This window comes from Sinocyclocheilus anshuiensis, unplaced genomic scaffold (assembly GCF_001515605.1).
Source record: "Sinocyclocheilus anshuiensis isolate Anshui unplaced genomic scaffold, SAMN03320099.WGS_v1.1 scaffold1825, whole genome shotgun sequence".
NCBI classification, from domain to species: Eukaryota; Metazoa; Chordata; class Actinopteri; order Cypriniformes; family Cyprinidae; genus Sinocyclocheilus; species Sinocyclocheilus anshuiensis.
In genome coordinates, this window is record NW_015536567.1 from 148,944 (window position 1) to 154,057 (window position 5,114).

Below are 5,114 nucleotides of genomic sequence, written 5' to 3' on the forward strand. Positions count from 1 at the left end.
TGTGTATGTGTGTGAGAGAGAGAATGTGTGTGTGTTTTGGACATGAGTGACCCGACCCCCATCTAGCTGCTGTCTGTTATTCATCACACTTGAAAAAGCCAGAGCCGAACTCAGGGTCGTGACCCTTAACCCTTGACCTTTGACCTCAGACACATTGTTCCAGTGCTGTTGATGAAGGAGAGAGACACCAGAGAAAAGACCACATTTACACACAGCAGGTACACAAGGTGTGTGTGTGCTTCTGGTATGCCCTACAGTATGTCCCTACGAGTCATTTTTGACCTTGTGGGCAGTGTTCCCCCTAATTTCTTTTTCTTGCTGACTAAAACTTTTCTCTGTTGGGCGGACATTTCGGCCACCTGAGCAAAAACGTTCTTTATACCAGACCTGTGCAGCACACACACACACACACACAAAAGTTTTTAACTTTTAACTTTAATGTGCTATTTATATTGATTTGACTCTTGATGTAACTTTAGGTTACCTAACATTTTTTACAGTATATATAATGTAATGTAATGTAATGCGATATAAAAACAAACTGAATCATTTAAAACAGATCTGAAGGCTAAATGTTTTAAAAAAACGTGAACATGGGGGCGCTCGTGAGCAAAGCATGGCGCAAGTCACGTTTTTGAGAGCTCCAGCAGAAACGTAATTATTTCAAGAGCAATCGCAGAAATAATGCATTCTAAAGGTCGGGTAAATGTGAGATACCGTTGATGCTTTAAAGACGACATCAAAAGATACTAATATAACAGCGAAACGTAAAAAATTCAAGTACGACGGTACTGGGAATTCGCGGCCTAGCAACTCGACTAGAAAGGGATCCGTAAACCAATCCAGCCAAACCCTCCTCTCCCGTCGAGGTGAACACGACGAAACTGACATGGACATAGATGTGTTGAAATCCGAAATCCTGACCTCCATAAGAGCAGAAATCAGCTCGATAATGCGATCGGAAATGAAAGCAGTTCTTGCAGAGGATTTCGACTATTTGAAAAACGAGTTACAAAAAATGAGATCGGAAATAGTTAATAATGCATTAGCTATGCGCACCGAATTGGACAGAGTGAATGTTACAATAACAGACGTAGAGGAAGGTCTGTCAGCATGGTCAGATGAAACTACAACACTGCAAACAAAGGTGAACCAAACTTGAGAGCCACGTGAAACATCTCGAGGAGAGAAACAACGTCCGGATCGTGGGAGTGGCTGAAACTCCAGGCTCCAGTAATACGGCAGCGGTATCCAAATTGCTTCAAGAAGCGCTTAAAATCGAAAGAGAACTACAGATTGACCGCTCCCACCGCAGCCTGACACCTAAACCACCAGGAGGAAATCCACGAGCCATTATTGTTCGCATGCACTATTATCAAGATCGAGAGGAGATTTTAAAGAAAGCACGAGAGATGGCGCCACTAAAGTTTAATGGACACCCAATAGCCATCTTCCCAGACTCCACAGCAAAGGTTGCAAAGGCTAGAGCAGCATTCACAGAGGTGAAAAAGCGTATCTACAACCGGCCAGACATTCGCTATGGATTCATCTATCCTGCCAGATTACGATCAAAGAGAATTCACTGACCCAGAGAAAGCCATGGCTTTTGTGATGAACACCATCACAACAAGTTCATAAAAACAGCTCCATGGGCTAGGGATTAATCATCGAGTGGATGAAGGACACAAAGACTAACATGCAAAATAACGAATAATTATCCACCAGATTAAACAGATGAAAGTTTTTGTACTATAATTCTGTGGAGGAATGAATGATGGACTAATGGAAACGGTCACTGTCATGGTCAATTACAGAATGAGGGTAGGATAAATGACCTGTTTTCTAGAAAAATGTTGATGATTATGTTTAGCTAAGGCAGCAATAGTCTGCGTAAATCATTCTGAGTAAAATATGTCTCTGCTGGAGCTTAAGGGTATTTACATCTAACCCCTGTACTAGAATAGGCGAGTGTCATCGCCTATTATTAACCTTAGGATAGTAGCCTAAACACAGGCATATAGCCTAGAAACTCTTAGTTTGATTTAGTTTTCTTGATTTGTAAAGTGATATTTTTCCTACTTGTTAAATCCCATGTTCTCTTTGGGATGTGTTCATGCTTGGTTCTTGTTCTTCAGAGATCATGATAGGGACCAAAGATTGAGGTATGACAGTAACAGCAGTTTTATTTGCTCATACTTGGTTAGCAATCCCCCCACCCCTTTTTTTTATATATATACTCCTATATGTACACAAATGTATGTATTGTTACTCTCCTTCGACTTTTCATGCCTTCAGATTTATTCTTGGTATCATATACAGGTCAATGGGTCCGTGTAAGGTAATAAGTTATAATATAAATGGCCTTCATAGCCCTATCAAAAGAAAAAAGATTCTCAATCAGCTGAGACAACAATGTCAGATAGCATTTCTTCAAGAAACGCATTTATTTTTAGGACACGAAAAATTGACAAAGTCCTGGGCGGATAAGTCTTTTTATTCATCTCACAAATCAGGAAAGAGGAGAGGAGTCTGTATTTTAGTTCATAGAGGTTTGAACTTCACATCTACTACAGTTCATAAAGACACTGAAGGTAGATTTATTCTAGTAAATGGTATAATTGATGGTTTGGAGGTCTCATTCATGAATGTCTATGCCCCTAACGAAGATGATCCAGATTTTATAAATAAAATATTTAGGGTTATCTTGCAACATAGTAAAGGAATGCTCTTGCTGGGCGGAGATTTTAATTGTGTCATGTCACAATATATGGATAGACAACCATCTCCAAAGTCCCCTCTTCCTAAAATGAGTAAAATATTAGTTGGACAACTATATATGGAGACAAAAGTTTCCCAATATGAAAGATTTGACTTTTTTCTCTACGAGGCATTCATCATATTCACGAATTGACTATTTATTTATGTCAACATCAGAACTACATAGAGTAACAGATATTAAAATTTTGCCAATGACATTATCAGATCATGCTCCGTTGATGATGTTGTGGGATTTAGGATTTAGACCAATATCCAGGACATCAATGTAGACTTAACATATCTTTACTCAATGATAATGCATGTATAACATTTATAAAAAATGAATTACAACTCTACTTAGATACTAACACCACTCCAGATATATCGCCACTAATATTGTGGGACTGTGCTAAAGCTTATTTACGAGGACGCATAATTGCTTTTGCCAGTGCGAAAAAAAGGGAAAGAGAACATAAGCAGCAACAATTAGAAAATACTATTAGGAAACTGGAACAACAACATAAACGGACTCCAACCCCTGTATTACTAACAGAACTGACTGTAGCACGTAGAGAATTAAATACATTACTTTCCAATGTAATGGAAGGTAGGCTAAGATTTGTCAAACAAAAATACTATGAATATTATAACAGGGCTAGCAGACTGTTGGCTCTCCGCCTAAAGAAACAATAATCCACAAACATAGTATCAAAGCTAAAATCTAAGAATTCATCTACTCTCCTCACAAAACCCGAAGAGATTGCTGAAAAGTTTGCTGATTTCTATTAGTCCCTGTATAAAAATACTGATACATGTACAGATGATCAGGAAATAAAATGTTTTTTGGAAAGTATGCAGTTACCACAATTAACAGAATCTATGAGATCAGAATTAGATAAACCCATTACAGAAGAGGAGATTTTGGAGATAATTCCGAGACTTAAAAATAATAAGAGTCCTGGTCCGGACGGTTTTTCAAATGAATTCTATAAGGCATTTAAGGATGCTATCGCCCCATTATTATTAAATGCATATCATAAGGCTTTGGATATAGGTATTTTGGCTCCTTCATGGAATGATGCAGCAATAGTTGTCATTCATAAAGATGGGAAAGATCCAACACTATGCCAGTCGTATAGACCCATTTCTCTATTAAATGGAGATCTTCGTATGTATTGACTTCTATTTTAAATAAAATAATTACTAATATTATAAACCCAGATCAAACTGGATTCATAAAAGGGAGATACTGTGGTGACAATATACGAAGATTATTAAATATAATTAATTATTCTTTAATAAAAGGGGAAGAGGCTGTGATTATATCATTAGATGCATATAAAGCATTTGATAGGGTGTCCTGGCAATTTCTGTTTCATACTATGCAGATATTTAATTTTGGACCTACTTTTCTTAAATGGGTACATACTAGGGGTGGAACGGTTCAACTTGCTCACGGTTCGGTTTGTATCAAGGTTTCGGTACGGTTCGGTATGTGCTATGTTTAGGGAAAAACTATACTGTCAAATAAAAATAAAGAAAATAAGAATAATCTAACTACAAGCAACAGCACAAATAAATGCAATAGAGTAAAGATACAAATAAAATAAACAGTGATTTTCAGGTAGGTCTAACATTAGTTTTTAGGTACAGAAATTGAATAAAGTAATGAAATGTAAAACAGCATTGTATATTTCACTGTATAAATTAAAGATGAATCTTTATTAAAGTTACAAAAGCTATTCAGTCAAGAGCAGTGAGTGAATTCTTTGTTGTTGCCGTTTGATTAACATTAAGAAAGTGCTGTCACTTTAAGAGAATGCACTGATCCAGTGCACTGATACAGTATGTTCAGCTGGCTATGTCGGCATTTTGACGCAATTTTTTGTGTGAATTTGTCCATTTAAACACTTCAGAGAGAGCTTAATATTTGTGCGCGTTCTGGTTCTGAGGCGTGGGTTTGCGCGCTTTGGATGAGCGCACGCACAAATCTTTTCACTGCGCGCGTGAGCTCGCATCCTCTGGCTCTTAAATGTTTAAACTGGCAAAGCTTAAATGAGTTTAGTTTTAAACACAGATATCAACGTGTGCTGTTCAGGTCTCACCTGTGCGCGCGCGCTATCAGCACCCGGGTGATGATGGAATAAATGACTGCTCATATCACCTCATACGGCATTCGCATTGAACAAAAGTGAATGGTTTGTCCATGTCTTTTTTTTTTTTCCCCATCGCTGTTGTAATGTACTGGGAAGCCAGAATGCGCATCCATCAACAGAAACATACATTAGCCGAACCCTGTTTGTTTTACGTGTTATTTATAGCAAACCATATTACAGATGCGTTGTCAGATTTAAGTT